Source organism: Rhinopithecus bieti, unplaced genomic scaffold, assembly GCF_001698545.2.
Source record: "Rhinopithecus bieti isolate Rb0 unplaced genomic scaffold, ASM169854v2 scaffold_30918, whole genome shotgun sequence".
Lineage (NCBI taxonomy): Eukaryota > Metazoa > Chordata > Mammalia > Primates > Cercopithecidae > Rhinopithecus > Rhinopithecus bieti.
The window spans coordinates 943,295-962,407 of NW_016813589.1; the positions used below are offsets into that span (position 1 = coordinate 943,295).

Genomic DNA, 19,113 nt, shown 5'->3' on the forward strand with positions numbered 1-19,113 from the left:
AAAAAAAAAAAAAAAAAAAAAAAAAGTATAAAAAAAAAAAAAGAATGCATCCTAAACCAGTTTATACCCAAGACTCTTTGAACTCGTTCTCTTAAAATTCTCACCTAGCTGTCTGCAACAATCCTAAACTATTTTATCATAACCCTGCTCTCATCCTGATTAAGCTTCTCTCCATCATCAAAAGAACCCATCTTAAACCACACTTCGAAATGTCAATCAGTATCCTGACTTTGTTAATAAGACTTTGTAGACATTCTTTCTTAGTAAGTGAACAATACACTCAGCTTTGTCTTATCCACAGGCTGTTGTAGTGATATTTTGGGGAGCAAGCATTTGAATTTGACAATTGTGTACTGCATTCTCATTGTCTTTCTGCTTCAGTATTCTTTATTCTCTGCCCAATTCTATATTTCAAATCCCCAATTCCCAAAGTGTAAGAGTTTGATAAATTTTGGTTAACTGCTGTCATACCTGTTGGACAAAGCTGAAGTACATGCCCTCTTTCTGGACTAATGGTCAGCTCAGGGATTCCTTGCCTTCGGGTGTGGTCTCTCTGCTAGACCAAAACATAGGTGGGTGGTAGAGATAATGTAGTAAAACACATGGCCATAGAAGTTAAAGGAATTGACTACGTCCACTTTCTTAAGTAAGAATCTATGCACAGGAACTCTTAGAAGGGGGCTAAGGGCACTGAGGGCTAAGGGCAGGCACTCTGAGAGTAAACTGTGGTGAAGTTATACAGGTGGAGAGCATTAACTAGGAGCTGAGAACAAGGATGTGGTACTGACTTCATGGTTTAAAGGTTGGGCCCTCTTTTTTTTTTTTTTTGTTACTGATTTTGGATTCTTGTTTTCCTTGCAAGAACAAAAGGTTCTGTAGAATCCTTCGCCCACTAATGAAATAATCAGGCAGGAGAAAAACTTTGGATGGGAGTCTTGTCATAAAAAATAAATACGGTTGCATGGAGCTGCCTAAGATGTGAACCAAACTAAAAATAGGAAGACAGGGGCTAAAAAGTTATTTTAAGAAATGCCCCCCCAACCACAGTCACTCTGTGGGCTGATTGGGGAGCAGGAAGCATGTCTGGTCACACCATCTTGGTATAAGAAGCCATGGCTGGCTGGATCAGATCCTCTGATGGCTCAAGTGGAGCTGAACTTGAACATGACTCCAGCACTGGTGGAAGGTTTGTGGCGCGGGTTCTGCTCTCACTGCTGCAGCTCCTTCCTTCTGTTGAGGGCACTGCTGGTGTGGAACCACTTGATCTGCATCTCGTTGAAGGTTCAGGAGGTTCAGGAGGATGGTCTCCTGGGTCCCATTGGGGTGCTTGATGATGCAGTTCAGGGGCTTGCCAGGGGAGAAGTTTTTCAGGCCCTGAATGGTCAGCTTGTCCACAGGGTGAATCTTGTTGTAGTCAGCTGGGTCAGCAAAGGTCAGGGCAGCAGGCCTTGCTTCTTCAGTTTGGTCTTATGGATCCTGGTGAAGCTCTTGGTGACAATGGCATGGCCCCCGAGGTGGTGAGGCTCTAGCGCTGCATGCTCCTGGCTCGAGCCCTCACCATAGTTCTTGTCCCTGATCACCACCAATCTGATGCCATGTATCTTGTAGTAGCGGGCAGTCTCAAGGACGGGGCCAAACTCCTGGGTGAGGGCGTTGTGCATGGAGTTGGCCTTGCCGTTTTCAATGTTGATGGCACCAATGAGCAAGTTGTTGGAGATGTTGTCCAAGTGCCTGTGAAACTTGAGCCAGGGGCCAGCAGCCAAGATGTGGTCAGTGGTACACTTCTCTTTGACCTTGATGAGGATCTGCAGGTCCTCCAGGTCCTCGCCATCCCATTTGTCAAAAGGCTGCAGGTGCTAGCTGGTGGGGCTCACGTCAATGTGCTGCCCACTCCTGTCCTTTGGCGGGGGTGGAGGTGCTGGTAGATGTCCTGCCCTGGGTCAAACTCCACCTGGGGAAGCTCATCCAGCTTGAACTTCTTGCCATCCTTGCAGTCGGTCTCTGGGTTGAACTTGAGGTTCCTGCAATGGCCAGGGCTGTGACAATCTCTGGGAACATGATGAAGGCATGGGTCTCAGGGTTGGTATCATTGCGGCCCATGAAGTTCCTGTTGTAAGAGGTGACAATTGTGTTCTTCTCCCCCTTCTTGATGTCCTTCCTGTCCCACTGGCCAATGCAGGGGCCCCCTTTTATTTGGTAAATAGCAATGATATACCCAGCAAAGAAGAGAGGGTATAAAATATTTGAGGTGCTTTAGCATTTTGTTTCAGAAGCTCATGGTATCTATCAAGCTTGTGCCAAGGATTGTTGTGAAGATTCAATAAACAAATATATTGCAGGTTTTTTTAAGCCTGTAAAGTCTAAAATGGATCCAATATCATCAGTTTGTTTATTCATTCAATCATTCATTCATTCAAGAAACAATCATCTAAAGTTTACTGTATGTTAGAAATTGTGGTAGGCTCTAGGAATGCAAACACAGATGCATCCCTTCAAAGAGTTTATGGTCTAGTGGAAAAAAAAGGATAAAAGAAATCATTGAAAACAGAATATATGACTCAATAAAGGAATGTATGAAGTTTTATAAGAACATAGATAAATGATATATATTTAAAATATGTATCCTTTACATATATCTTACTAACTCCTATATTGTCCTGTGAAATATGTTTCATTTTTCCTCTTTCACATTTAAATAACTGAAATTAAGGAGGACCAAATAATGCGGGCAATAAATGATAGATCTGGTACTCAAAGCTAAATATTCTAACTCAAAATCTAGCTCTTTCCCCCACTCTATCAAGCTGCTTCGTTAACTCAGCTATTATTATGATCAATGGACAGGAAATTTATAAAACAAGATAAATAAGTATAAGTGGCTAATTTTAATTTTAAAATTAATAAAATTAAATAAATAAAATTGAAGTTGACATTTTCTCAGCTTATAAAACTCATAAAAGTAAAGTAAGAAAACAACAACTGCTATAGACAATAGTGAGTGGAAGTAAGTAGTCTCGTTTACTGACGGTGAGAATGTAAATCAGTATAACCTTTCTGGAAGGCAAATAGTCAATATGGCAGAGACTGCACTTTGTGTTAATCAAAACACTTCCTCTCCCTGGGAGTAAAAGAAAAGTGTCTTTCCCAGGTTCCCTAGCAGTTCAGCTGGAAATTATGTGACTCTAGTCAATAAATATGGGCAAAAGTAACATATGCCATTTATAGACCTAAGTCCAAAGATCACTCAGAGTGACACTTCAGCTCTGTCTTCTCTTCCATGGCAATTTAGGAACCACATGTTTGAAGCAACTCAGATCCCAAAATCATCACATGGAGAAAAGCCACCAAAGAGAGCCACCTGGCCCACACTGGACAATGACTACAGCAAGAAATAAACCTTTGATATGTTAAGCAGTGAGCATAGGGAACTGAATTGTTACCACAGCAGAATATATCTACTAATGAACGTAACATAAGAGATTTTATCCCCATTTTACAGATGAGGCTACTGAGGCACAGAGGGATAAGTAACTTGCCCATGGTCACAAAGCATACAAATAGCTGAGCTTTGATACTGGCATAAAAATAGGCACGTAGACCAATAGAACCAAACAGATGATCTAGAAATAAAGTCAAATACTTGCAGCCAACTGTGATCTTCAACAAAGCATACAAAAACATAAAGTGGGGAAAGGACACCCTATTCAATAAATGGTGCTGGGAAAACTGGCAAGCCAACATGTAGAAGAATGAAACTGGATCCCAATCTTTCACCTCATCCAAAAATCAACTCGAGAAGGATCAAAGCCTTAGTTAAATCTAAGACCTGAAACTGTAAAAATTCTAGAAGATAACATCAGAAAAGCTGTCTTGACATTGAAGAATTAATGACCAAGACCCCAAAAGCAAGTGCAACAAAAACAACAACAACAAAATAGGACCTAATTAAACTAAAAAGCTCTGCACAGCGAAAGAAATAATCAGCAGAATTAGCAGACAACCGACAGAGTGGAGAAAATATCTGCAAACTATGCATCTGACAAAGGACTGGTATCCACACTCTATGAGAAACTCAAACAAATCAGCATTAAAAAATCCCATCAAAAAGTGGGCAAAGGACATGAATAGACAATTCTTGAAAGAAGATATACAAACAGCCAACACACCTGAAAAAAATGCTCAATATCACTCATCATCAGGGAAATGCAAATTAAAACCACAATGAAATACCACCTTACTCCTGCAAGAATGGCCATAAAATACCACCTTACTCCTGCAAGAATGGCCATAAAAAGTCAAAAAATAATAGATATTGTCATGGATGTGGTAAAAAGGGTACACTCTTACACTGTTGCTAGGAATGTAAATTAGTACAACCATTACGGAAAACAGTACGGAGAGTCCTTAAAGAACTAAAAGTAGATCTACCATTCGATCCAGCAATCTCAATCTCACTACTGGGTGTCTACCCAAAGGAAGAGAATCATATGAAAAATACACATGCACATGGATGTTTATAGCAACACAGTTCACAATTGCAAAGATATGGAACCAACCTAAATGCCCTTTGACCTATGAGTGGTTAAAGAAAATGTGGTATATATGCACCATAGAACACTACTCAGCCATAAATAGGAATAAAATAATATCTTTTGCAGCAACTTGGATGGGGCTACAGGCCATTATTCTAAGCGAAATAACTCAGGAATGGAAAACCAAATATCGTTAAGTTCTCACTTAGGAGTGGGAGCTAAACTATGAGGGTGCAAAGGCATAAGAGTGATATATTGGACTTTGGGGACTTGCGGGAAGGTTGGGAGGGGGATGAGGGATAAAATATTACATATCGGGTGCAGTGTACACTGCTCAGGTTACATGTGCACTAAAATCTCAGAAACCACCACTAAAGTACTTATCCATGTAACCAAAAACCACCTGTACCCCCAAAACTATTGAAATAAAAATATATTTATTTTAAAATGTATTTCTTAGTCAAACCTTTTGTCTTATACAATAAAAGAAAAATAAAAAGAAAAAATTGCTGAGCTAAAATAAGAAACCTACTCCAGATCACATAGCTAATAAATGACAAACCCATGCAGTTGACTCTAGAATCTGCATCTTACATCTTAACTGTCACATATGCTGCCTTTCTTACATAAATTATGGTATATATAACATATTATGCAGCCATTAATATATGACAAAGTGGTATTTTAACTCACTGGGCAAAGGTTGGGTTATTTAATAAATGATGCTAGCCCAATTGACAGTCTGTCTGGAGGAAATTAAAATTAGGCCTCTCTTTGAAAATTTATACATATATATACATATATACACATATATATACATATATATTCAAAATGAGTAAAGAAGTTTGATTATAAAAATAAGATAATAAAAATCTAACAGACTATGTGTACAATCTAGGAATGGGGGAGACCTTCCAAATCAAGATGGGATATCTAGGAGCACAAAACAAAAGGATGTTTTGAAGAATATTAAATGATATAAGACATTGTTCATTAAATAATGAAAAATGCAATGTACAAAACACCCTAGGAAATAAAATTATTGAATCATAAAAAGTTATGATTATTTAATATGAATTTTCATAGCCCTCACCTGCCTACAGATACTAAGGGGTTTACACTATTAGTAAAAACACTTATTTCCCTGGTTCTACCTCTTTCCTGTGTTATATAGAACCACAGCTCTTTACAAAACATGCTCCAAATAAATCCCCCAGTCCTGGAGCTGGGGAGTTCTAAAATGTGCTCACCAGCACATCTGTTCCCAGTGGGCACTAAGGCCGGACTTCTGTGCTATCGGCCTCACCACAGAGGCGCTTGAGCACCTCTGGCCCCAGGAAAGAATCCCTCCTTAGTTTTGTCATAATCTGAGAGAGGGGTCTTAAGGTAGTTGCCTGGGCCCCAGTGTGTACAACAGTGTAGTGAAATTGCTTTTACGATATTTAATCACAACATTTCCCAATACCCTCACAGGACTCGGATAGTAATGGAATGGGCCAGTACCATACACCATATAGGTAGCTGGCAGAATTAGGTCAAACTTCTCATGGGCACTCCTTCAGGACTGCTGCCTCCTAATCTCCACACACATAGAGTGCTGGAGGGCAGCCCTTGGGATTGAACAGATATGTCCCAGAGAAAATCTGAGTCACCCGAGGACTCCAGTGCTCAAACTCTGCTTGTATTTGGTGATTAGCACCAGGCTAATCACAGTATCATGGGGATGGAGAGGGAGAGTTCCTCTTTAATATTTTCTATATTATGTTCATTTAAAAAAATATTAATTTTATAATCTTAAAAGATTTTTTTAAAAAACAAAAAAAGCACAAAGAACATAGATTCTTAGAGCAAGCAATTTAAAAGATTATAGAATCTACCGCTATGCAGATTTTTAAAGTAAGATGGTTTATCATCCTCTGCAATGTGACCCTGGAAATGAACTGGACAACAAATTAATCTTAGGTTTCTATGAATCACTTGGGTTTCGTTGGACTTTCTCTTTCTTTGACTCATATATAAACCAGACACAGTAGGAGTCTATAAAAATTATTGAACATTGAAACACTAACATCTGAACTTTTTTAAAGTTTCAGGTTGAAATGCCTTCTGTAAAGATCTAACCTAACTGTGGTTGATAGAAAATAGCAATATTCAATCAAAGTTGTATATAAGTTAGGAAAGGAATTACAAGCCAGGGTAGCTTGACTAAATTCTCACTGAGCTTACTCAAACTCTCATCTGCTCCAAGGCTTCCAGCTGTATGGAAGTTTCTTTCAGAATTGTTTCAGTTCATTTCAATGAAAAAATTATCAAATATAATAAAACAGTTTTGGAAAGACAGGAGGGATTTGGGACATTACAACTGGTATTAAAAGAACTAATGAGCTTTGCTACTGATAAAGTACTTTTTTGTATTCTTTTTTGGTTCAAAGAATGATGCCCAATTATTAATTCTTAAGCACATAAATCTTTTCCATTTTTGTTTTTCCTGCTTGGTGCCTGAATTTTCTTGGCTACTACTGAAATATATTGAGTAGGCTGACTCTACTTTTTATCTGCATATTCTGTGGATCTAGTGGTTCTGAATCCAAGCCACTATAATGATCATGAAAACAAAATATTTCTGATGAACATATAACCAGATATTGCTGACAAATAGAAAAAAAAAACAAAAAACAGGCTGATGGGGGCCAGAGCAGTGCATATGGTCTGCATTCCTGCCAAACTGCATGTATGCACAGCCACACAAAGACAAAATCCTTTGGTAAACACTCATAGTTGAGGAATAGGGTACAACATTTTAATATATTAACCATTTGAAAAAATTCCTGTTAGTTCCTTTTAATCTCTGGTATACTCTCACCATTCAAACTAGACTAGAGGTATCAATTTCCTCTGGAAGGAATATTATAGCAGAGAAAACAAATAAGAAACCAATTCTCAAGTTTGAGGTTCAAAATGGGCTATTGAGTCTCTTTACTGTTTGGCAGAAGAAGATTTGATTGCAAAAGCCTGAATTTTGAATATGAAAGTCTAAGATTCTAGAGGACCCGAGGCATAAGTTTTTCCATTAACGTACTAGATTACGTGTAATGCAGGTGGATATCAGTGCATGATTTTCCTGTTGGAGAGGAGCTATGGATCCTATAGGTTGGGGAACAGGAAGAGAGTTGGAAGGGGCTATGGTTTGAATGTGTTCCCTACCCTATGTTCATTGCAGCATTATTCATAATAGCCAAAATATGGAAACAACCCAAATGCCCATCGACAGATGAATGGATACAGAAAGTGTGATATAAACTTACAATGCAATATTATTCAGCCTTAAAAAATACAAGGAAATCCTGCCATTTTTGATAACACATATGAGCCTAGAGGAGATTATGCTAAGTGAAATAAGCCAGTCTCAGAAGGACAAATACTATATGAATCCAGTTATATGAAGTATCTAAAATGGTCAAACCCATAAAGGCAGTTAGAGTGGTGAGTGCTAGGGGCTGGGGGGAGGGAGAAGTGGGAAATTATTTTTCAATGGGTATGAAGTTTCTATTATGCAAGATGAGAAAGTACTAGATACCTGCTGTACAACATAGTACCTAGGTTTAACAATATGGTATTGTATACTTTTAAATGTAAGAGGATAATCTCACGTTGTGTTCTTACCAAACAATAACAACAAACCCCCCAAACCCCACAAAAGAACATAAAGACATTTTTGAAGGTTATGGATATGTTTAGTGCCTTGGTTGTGGTGATGGTTTCATGACTGTAGTCACATTTCCAAACTCATCAAGAGGTACACACGAAATGTGTGCAATTTTTAGTACATCAGTTATACCTCAATAAAGCTAAAAAAAAAAAAATTCAAAAGAAAGGGTGAGAGAGCAAGGGAAGGGACCTTCCACAGGAGCCACCAAAGACCAGGAAGTGTGCTAGCTCTGCGGGAATTCCCATATTCAGGGTTGAGGGAGCGAAGAGTGTAACTTTCATTGAGTGTCTATTACATGCCGGGCATAGTATTAGATTCTTTTTTGTTGGTATACTCACACTTTCCTTCTTTTTTAAAGTATTATTTTTTAACCTTGTTTTAATTGTGGTACACTATATAACATAAGATTTGCCATTTTAAACAGTTTAAGCATGTAATTCAGTGGCATTAATCAAAGTCGCAGTGATATTCAACCATCACCACTATCTACTTCCAAAACTTTTCATCACTCCAAAGAGAAACTTTGTATCCATTAAAAAATGCTTTGTCCTTGTCATTAATTTTATTTCATTTCAAACGCTGAGGGAAACGACCACGAAGCAAGTTTTGTTTTCATTGTTTAGCTCTTTCACTTGATCCCATGGAAACTGCAGAAATGTTGGGAGTTTGGGCCCCGAAAACGCCGGGGAGATGATGTTCAGTCCCTTATGCTGCTGCACGTATTTACTTAGCATTAGGACGTGATTCACGGTAAACTCATGTAGGTATTAATTATTTTTAACTTGTGGTCCCTGGACTTGATCCAGGGGGTCTATGAACTCCCTGCAATTGTAATCAGAATTTTGGATGCAGATGCATTTGCTTGGGAAATGATTACATAGCTTTTTCTTCCTCAACCTTAGAAGGATATATAATCCCCAAAATGATTACAATCCCCATTTTTGAAGATAGAAGCTGGGGAGTAGGCACTGAACCCTCAAAACTAGGTGATGGAGTCACAGAGTTGAAGTACTTTTACTCTCTCTGTGTGATCCCTCTGTGGTTAATTTGGTTTAAGGAAGCTTGGAAGAAATTCTGTTCCTAGTCTCTCTCCACGTCCCACTCCCCAGACCCCATCTCATCTTACCAACTTCGATCGATAGTCTGCATCCTGAAGCCTAGAGAGATGGGAGAACTGGAGGACATGCCTGGGTAGTACAGTTGGAATATTAATAAGAGAACAAGTGTATGAAGCAGGACAGAAGGGGAGAATAATTTTGCTTCTTTTCTCTGCCTGTATAGAGAAGAACCCCTGTGTTCTTTTGACCTTATCTCTGCCATTTTGTACTCATTATGGCTAGGTTTCAAAATCTCTCTGCTTAGAGGCTTCCCCCAAATCCTTAAAAAGTTCCCTGGTGTCCCTGGCCCTGCCTGAATCCAATCCTGGCCCAACTAGATCCCGCTCACCCAACCTACCAGTCAGCTCTGCTCCACACCCCTATGTCCAGGGTTGACTGTCACTCTGTCTTCTCTCCCGAACACATCAACCACCTCTCTCTGAGTCTCCCTGTGCCCAGCCTGACCCTGTGTCCTTTCTCTGGGGGATGCTGCACAGTTCATACTCCACAGTCAGGACCCTTGAGCTCTTCTACCCTCAGGTGCCCAGGCCAGCCCCCTTCCAGATGAGCCCAGGGAGTGCTTGCCTAAGGCATGGTGGGAAAGCTGGGGCATCTGCTTGGGGGAACTTATCTGGCCTCGATGGCATTTAACAATGGGATTATCATGAATGTGCAGAGAGAATTAAACTGCATTTAGGGAAAACGTAAACAATGGTACATTATAAAGATGCAGAGCTCTAAAACAGAAAAATAGAAAAACTAGGTCTGGTTCTATAAAGGTAATATTAATTACAAGAATTTATGAGAACTTATGGCTAATTACCACGTGCACTAACATCTATGAACTTACGGCTAATTACCACCTGCATATACACTTATGTATATGTACACAACTAATTTTATTGTAAGTTTTGTTGGGTTGCAACGTTACACAAATAATAATAATTTATTTTTTGCTGAGCTTCTACAGGCCAGCTACCATCTTAATCACTTTATAGCAATTGTTTTATGTAGTCTCATACTCTGTGTTTCCAGTCTTTAGTTGCTCATTAAGCGTGGTTATTATCTAATTCATTTTAAGAGAAGAAAACTACATTTTGTAAAATATTTGTTGTATCTTAAAAGCTCTGAAAGTCCTGAATACAGACTGTTAATATACACTTGGGTAATTATTAGAACTTTGCTGTCAAAATCCTATCTGTTGTACCTACAAAAATAAATTTTTATGGAAATGTCTTCAAATTCCTCTTAGCTACTAGAAGAAAAGAATGAAAGGAGAAAAGCTTAATGAGAGCTAATTCATAAGCCTTCCCTCCTTTCTGCTTTCTTCCCTGATCTGTTCCTCCAGTCCCTTTTTCCTCCAGTCCCTCCAGTTCCTCCTTTTTCCTCCAGTCCCTTCTATTTTCCCCTCCCCTTCCTAACCCTTAAATTTTCTTCCCTCCCTTCCCTCCCTTCTCCCCCTTCTCCCCCTTCTCCCCCTACTTTTCACCTCATCTTTTCTACCTCTTTCCTTATTCCCTTCTTGTCTCCTCCTCTCTCCTCTGTCTCTCTCCTGTCTCCCTGCTAAGTTTGGCATTGCCCATTGACACATTATTATCAGGTGCAGTGTGCAGATGTTTGGGAAGGGGACCAGGAATAAATGCAAGCAGAGAAAAGTTTCATGCTTCCTCACATTATTCTGGAAAAATAAGTTACCAATTTTAAATGTTAAGATATCCTAGAGGAGCGCCTGTTTTTTTCTGTGAGCATCCAGCAGTGGTGCTCTGGAAATTTAAGATTGAATTCAGTTGAAGCTCACTGGTTCTATTAACAAAAAGATTCATACAAAAGGTCTCAGTGACATGTTTTTTATTTCATGGGTCAGGAGTTGTCTTTCCTGTGTGTGATGACTGGAACATTAGGCAGATTCTCTAGAAGGTCTATAATCCAGGAGATTGCATCTCAGAATGCAATTTTTGTTCACTGACCTTTATGAAAAAGAATAAAGACACTGAAAATTGATGATATGAAAGTTGGAAATCCATGGACGTGAGCACTTTCCTCATGGCACATTTAAAGCTTTAGGGAGCTTTCAAGATTATTTGAAAATGTGAATAAAGTCTATATTCAAAAGATAAGATAGAGAATACTACGTTAGATCTTTTATGGACCATTTATGCTGATTTGATCATCAGTTTCTGTGGTGAAGAGTAACAATGAGCAGGCTGGGTGTGGTGGTTCATGCCTGTAATTCCAGCACTTTGGGAGGCCGAGGCGGGTGGATTACTTGAGCCCAGAAGTTCAAGACCAGCCTGGCCAACATGTCGAAACCCTGTCTCTACTAAAAATACAAAAATTAGCCAGACATGGTGGCACATGCCTGTAATCCCAGCTACTAGGGAAACTGAGGCACAAGAATCACTTAAACCTGGGAGGTGAGGTTGCAGTGAGCCGAGATTGTGCCACTGCACTCCAGCGTGGGTGACAGAGCAAGACTCGGTCTTTAAAAAAACAAAAAACATAATGAGCAAACCTTCCTTGTCCTGTCTTATGAGATAGAATCCTAGTTTTAGCAATAACTGGCTAGGAGCTTCAATTCTGCAGCTTTTCCTCCACATCTAACCATTTGAAGGGATGTGAACCATAGTGGGAAATGCTCCAGAGAAGAAAGCTGAATTCTAGTTTACACTTGGTCACAAATCTTCTATGTGGTCATAAGTCAATTATCTGCCATGAGTCTGTCTTCCTGTCTATAAAATGGGATACTTGGATCATATGCTGCTCCAGAATGCTATGTTTCTAGGTGGTGATCAATCAAAATGCCTTTATAACTGCATGTAACTTTGTTCTCACTTTTGTAAACTGTAGGCAAATCTTTGTCTGGCAGTTTTGTTCCAAAAGAAATGCTGGCTTTTCCACAAATGTTGTTTTGATCACTTGTTTGGGGGCCAATCCACTGCTGGCCCTTTATGTTTATGTCAAATGGAAGGCTAAGGCCACATTAAACCTAACTGGTTGAAAGAGAGCAAGTTCAAAGCTATATCCCAAAGTAATCAGACTCTCTTTGTAATATCCTACTTAGATAAATAAAATTTTATTTTAAGAATATTGATTGAGTTCTTTAGCATAGCCTTTGATTTTCACATTTTTCTCTCAGAACGTGTTATGGATTTCATATTGCTGGAAGTAAGCCCTCACTAATTCCTTTCTTTGCTTCTTCTGTATATCTTGAATCTCTCCACTTTTCTCCACCACCGCTCCTTCCTTCCTAGCCACAGCATCCAGCATCCCTCGCCTGAACAGCAGCCTCTTGACTGGTTTCTCTGTTTCCAAGCTGTAGCCTCTGATTCAGGCTCCATACAGCAGCCATATTGGTTTGCTTACTTCATTCCCATCATATGAAGGCTTTCCACTGCATTTGAATAAATCCCAACCATCCCAGATCATGGCTGTGGTGAACACAGTGAGCCGTCTGGCTGCTGGGAATTGGTAGATGTCTTCAACAGTCAGCCCCTGCAGGCTGACCTCAGACACAGGGAGCCACTTCATCCTTCCTGGGGTACCCTGCATCCAGGGACCACTCATCGCGGGAGTATAAAGGCTTGGCCAACTCTGGGCGACTCTGGATAGCCATTCTAGCTGCAGAGCTTCACATGGGATTGGCTGTGGCTGTCATCTGGGTCTGCCACTCAGCTCATGTCTTGCTCTGCCCCATCTTTCTCTGCCATGACCAGCTCGGTCGTGGAGACCCAACCCAGCAGTGCTAGAGGGATTAAGACAAAGATACAGAAATAGAGTGCAAAGTGGGATCGGGGGTTAACAGCCTTCAGAGCTGAGAGCCACGAACAGAATTTGACCCATGTATTTACTGACAGCAAGCAAGTGATAAACATTGTTTCTATAGATTATAGATTAACTAAAAGCATTCCTTACGGGAAACAAAGCATTCTTAGGGAGGAGCAGAGAAACAGGCTCTGGCTGATTATCTGCAGCAAAAGCATGTTGTTAAGGCACAGGCCACTCCTGCTATTGTTTGTGGTTTGAGCAGTTTTCCGCTCTGGGTGGACCAGGTTTCCCTTGCCCTGCTCCAGTAAACTAACGACTTCTAGAAGTGTGCATGATAGCTGTCATGAGCATGTCACATTGCTGCAGAAATCCTGTTTATGGCCAGTTTCTTTAAGGCCTGTTTGTGACAGGCTTAGGGCCTGTTCCCAGCATTTCTCACTTCCTTCCCCTCTTCCACAAGGGTTGATACAAAGGGAACTCTTTAATAAATGATGACAATGGCATCATAATACCCTGTATCATCTGGTCCTTGCCTACACTTCTGGCTCCATGTTGTGTCACTGGTGCCCCTGGCACATGGCTCTGCAGTCTTTTTTTCCAGTTCCCGGATTGGATTAGGCTCATTCCGACCTCAGGGTCTATGCAACTGATGTTTCCTCTCTATGGCAGTTTTTCTTACAACTCTATCTAATTCTTCCTTATCCGTTAGTTCTTAACTTGACTGTCACCTCCTCAGAGAAGCCTTTCCTAACCCTACCCCCGCATCATCACCAACCTGACGTATAAATAAGAATCTTTCTCCTGTTCTCTCATCTAGCATCCTATTTTTTTCCTTCATAGGACTGCTTACAATTTGTGGTTATATATTCACTTGTTTACTCACATGTTTGAGTCTGTCTTCCTCTAATAGACAGCAAACTTCACAAAGGCAAGTTTTGCATATGTTCTGTTCACCAGTTTATATAAATTATACCTCATCATTTAGCCCCTTTCTTGTCCCCTAGTTGATATTCAATAAATACTGACTGAATGAATGAACGGACTGAATTTCTCCCCTTCCTAAGGAAAGGCCTGAGTTTCTTCAGTCTCCTAGCTGTTTCTCTTTGAAGTCGCTATTCAAGGAGCCAGACTCCTTTAAAGACAGGGAAGAACTACCCTAGGGCAGGACCATCAGTGGATAACACACAGCACCATAGCCAGTTGCCCAGCTGGCAGTTTTGACACAGGCAAGTACCTTCTGCATCCAGCAGGAACCATCTTGGCTCCAGGCCAACTGCTGCCATGCCTTTCTCCTCACTTTCCTCTCTTAATTACCCCCTTTCTTCTATAGCAGCCTGCTCCAGTTTTCTGTCTATCATCTGTCCAAGCTTTATATTCTCATCTTGCCTGCTTGACCAAACCTAGCTTTGCCTTCACCACTGTATCTAGCTCCAGGAAAGGCACCCCATTCCCCTACGCTTTCAGAGCCCTTTGGGGATACCCTCTCACCTTAGGGCACAGGCAGCCTGTGAAACAGGATCAAGATTCAACCCAGTGAAATTTAGACACTATTACTTAGCATTTAGGTAGTAGCAGACATAGCCTGAGAACTTTATAAGGATTACCACATTCAATTCTCATTTAATCTCAACTATTGTATGGAGGATTTACTACTATCTCCATTTTATGGAGTTTGGACAGGTGAAAGTGGTTTATCCAAGGTAAGAGGTGACATTGAGATTCAAACCCAGATGATCTGATTGCAGGAGCAATGAGCATCTTAATTCTTCACTGCATTAGACTGTGACTCGGTAACTTGCTCCACTGAGACCAAATGACATTGCTTTATTTTGTAGTAAACAGAGTTTTTTTGTTTTTTGTTTTGTTTTTTTTTTTTTGCACTGTTGCCCAGGCTGGGGTGCAATGGTGCAATCTCAGCTCACTGCAACCTCTGCCTCCCAGGTTCAAACGATTCTCCTGCCTCAGCTTCCTGAGTAGCTGGGATTACAGGCACACACCACCACAGCTGTCAATTTTTTGTATTTTTAGTAGAGACAGGGTTTCATTATGTTGGCCAGAATGGTCTCGAACTTCTGACCTCGTGATCCGCCTGCCTCGGCCTCCCAAAGTGCTGGGATTACAGATGTGATCCACCGTGCTTGGCCTCAGAGTTTGTTTTAAATTCAGTTTTAGTTTCTTTCTTTCCTTGCTTTACAGTAAGAAATTTTGAAAAAGGATATTAGGGTGATTTAGGCCTTAAAGAAATCAGTTCCATTGTGTCACTGCCTTCTTACTAATTTAGCTTTTGAGTTCTATTGTCCTATGGTGGTGTGTGGGGGTACATGATCACTGTGGGCCATTTGCACTTACAGTCTCTCCTCTGCAGGGTTATAGAGAGTCAAGGAAGAGTAGTGAGCACATAATGATGCTGATATCATGGGCAGGAGCAGATCGAGCAAAGTGATTTTTTTTTTTTTTTTTTTTGCATTCTGCATCATCCTTTTTTCTCTATTTTGTGCACTAACTTTTGTTATATCATGGAAAAGAGCATATGCTCACAAAATATTAATATATAGAAATGCTACCAATGTATTTAACTACTTGCTAACTTACGAGAAATGTACATAGTGTTATTTTAAAAATATATTTCCTATATCGTTACAGTTTATATATTNGCATATGCTCACAAAATATTAATATATAGAAATGCTACCAATGTATTTAACTACTTGCTAACTTACGAGAAATGTACATAGTGTTATTTTAAAAATATATTTCCTATATGGTTACAGTTTATATATTGATTTTTCTCAGACATGATTGAAATTTCATATTTGATTTTCCATTAAGAAGTTATGTGCTCTAAATTAGATATTCAAAATTGAATAATAAAATAAAAAATTCACTATGTGCTTGCTCTATGAATTATAAGAATTAAAACAACAAGACATTTTGCTCCCATTAGTCTGGTAAAGATTTTACGAATTTTTAAATAAAAAGATTGGTAATATCTAGTGTTTGGGGTTGGTTAGTGTGTAGGAGAAATGTGGTTTCTAATATATTGAGGTAGAAGGGTAAATAGATACCTGCTTTTGAAGGTAACTTGGAATTAGGTCTGATAGTTGATTCCATTTCTTGGAGTCTACCTTCCAGAAATAGTCACGCACACAGCGATTTTTTTTTACAAATCATTGCAGTGTAATTTTAAATAGTATAAAATTGAAAGTAACCATCAATAGGGAAAGGGTAAAAGTTATGGGTATAATTAAGAGCATAATTATCTATACTATAGATACTATAGAGCTGTTGAAAAGCATCAGGAAGATATAAATGTACTGACAAGAACTCTATCTAAGACACATGAATGATTGAAAAAGCAGGTTGCAAAAGAATAAATATAGTATTATATTGCTTGTGTTAAGAAATGCATAACATTTATATATGTAGAGGCGTGCAACAGATCAGAGAGATTATTAGTGTTTACCTCTGGAGAGGGGCTGTGATTGGCCAATCTGTGGTGAGGAAGTAAAAGGATTCATAGTCACAGGTTTTCTATTCATTTCTGTATCATTTAGATTTTGTACACTGACTATCCCATACATAAGTTACTGTTGTAATTTTAAAACAGAAATAAAAAGTTATAACTACAAAACTATAAATTTTTTGTTAGATTAAAATTATAGATTTCTACTTTAAGCTCTATGTGGGCTTCATGTAGCATCAAGTTATGCTAAATTATTGAGATATTATTGGGATGTGACATTAGGGTATATTTTGTTACATGAAACAGAAACTGATTTAAAAAGCATGAGTAGAATTAAGGTAGTTTATTGAAAGGATGTAGGAGAATCTTAGGAAACTCATGCAATCTGGCCTCAAGGGAGTAGGGAAGTTCAAAAGCTATTTCCTCCCTCTCTCTCTCCAGGGCCCAGGTTCTTTGACATCTATTTCTCCTGACACATCTGCACAATTCTCCTCTGGGGACTGTCCTCCTCTGGTTTTTGTTTGCTTGTTTTTAATCATGCTTGGATCTATGACTCTATAGGTTCACTACCATCTTGGGCTGAGGAAATTCTGGAAAATACTTTGGATAAAGACTTTGATTGTGTCAGTTTACTCCATTTAATATTTTATTTTTGAATTGTGAAATTAATTTCCAACTATTAGTAGTATGTAAAGGTTCATCCATAAATAGTCACTGTTTCTGGATCAGCTCCAGCTACTAAAGTGCAGCCAAATTTTATATCAAAAGGCCTGTTTAGGCAGAAGTTTGTGGGCAGTAACATATGGGGTGGGCCACAGCTAAAAGATGCATTACTTTGACAAAGCTTGAGTTTATACGGCTAAAGGCAGTCATCATATGTTATGAGCAAAGAAAAGGGCTAGCTGGTATTGAGATATTCTCGAGCCAGTGTCTAATCATTATTCACTTTTCGTTTTGCTTGATACCTTACAAGGACTAAAGTTGACTTATTGGTCTACTGATTCTCATTGGAACATAGTCTTTAAGGCAAACCCAATGGACAGAGGTTTATGAGAGGAACTGATTGCCAGTTGAGCAGTGTGTCAAATGTTTGTTACCTTAACCTAGAGCTGTACTATCAACACAAGCAGTCCTTGGTTTGCACAGTAGTAGGAGACATAAAAATGGCCACACAAGCTGAAACTGTGCAAACCAATCTTAATAATCAATGGGAAAATTGCAGTTGTCTCATGATATTTAGAAAACTTTGTCAAAACATTAAATCCTCTCTTTCTGTCACATTGGCATAAAGAAATGAAAAAAGATAGGAACACTAACCTGTATTTAGCAATTTAAGACATTAAAAACATTGAAAATTAAAGTGTTTAATTTCTTTGTAAAAATATTATCAAATAGCTTAAACGATAATTACCTTCTTCTCATATTATTACATACCATATGGAGCGATCATCTTCTTCTATGCCTTAGTGAACTGTCATACTCTTTTTGAAGTTTGGATCAGCTTCCAACATTTTATCCATTGTGCTTTCAATGTTGTGAAATATCTTAGAGTTTATTGTGAAGACTTTTGCTCAGCATCATTTCCTCTTTTACATCTTCATCCTTTTCATCACAATCACTTTCGTCATTTATGTCAAAAAACGAGCCCTGGCTGGGCACAGTGGCTCATGCTTGGAATCCCAGCACTTTGGGAGGCTGAGATGGGAGGATCGTTTGAGCCCAGGAGTTTGAGACCAGCCTGGGCAACACAGAAAAGTTCCATCTCTATTAAAAATAAATAAATAAATAAATAAATTAGCCAGGCATGGTGGCATGCACCTGTGGTCCCAGCTACTCAGAAGGCAGAAGTGGTAGGATTTCTTGAGCCCAGAATGTTGAGACTGTAGCGAGCTGTGATAGTGTCACCGCACTCCAGCCTGGGCAACACAGGGAGACTCTGTCTAAAAAAACAAAACAAAACAAAAACAAAAATTGTGCCATTGCTATTTCTCTAACTGCAACAACTAGGGTCTTCCAGTCATTGGCAGTGTCAACATTCCCATAACCAACTATATTTCTTCTATAACTTCATTTATGTTCAATTTAAATTTCACCTGTAGCATTATCTCTCTTTTTATTTTTATTTTTTTGCATTTTCATCTTTGTTGGCCAATTTCTTCTTTTAATTATCAATTTTTATAAAATGTTTATATAATTTTTATAAAATTGATAATTACATTGATGAAACTTGATAAATCACATGGATTTATCACTGGGAGACAAGGAGGCAACACAAGTATAGACTTTGCTGTCTGTGTGTGAACTGAATAACAGATGTGTAGTACCCAAGACTTTGGAAAAAGAGACATGATTGGTCTCTGACCATGATGCCCCTCTGATATTTACATAATGATTTGTGGATTGGATGGCTAGTGGCAAAGTTTGTATTTTCTGCAATTTTTCATAGTTTATATACAGTGGTAATTGAAATTTGAACTGTGTTATTGGGAGACTGGTGTTATCTAACTACACTGTAGTAAATGAAATTTGTGCATTTGGTAATATGCA

General features: G+C 39.1%; 1 pseudogene; it reads right to left on the reverse strand.

The window, feature by feature from the left end:
- Positions 1–1,208: 1,208 nt before the first annotated feature.
- On the reverse strand, positions 1,209–14,386 carry LOC108513066 (aconitate hydratase, mitochondrial pseudogene; annotated as a pseudogene).
- Positions 14,387–19,113: the final 4,727 nt, after the last annotated feature.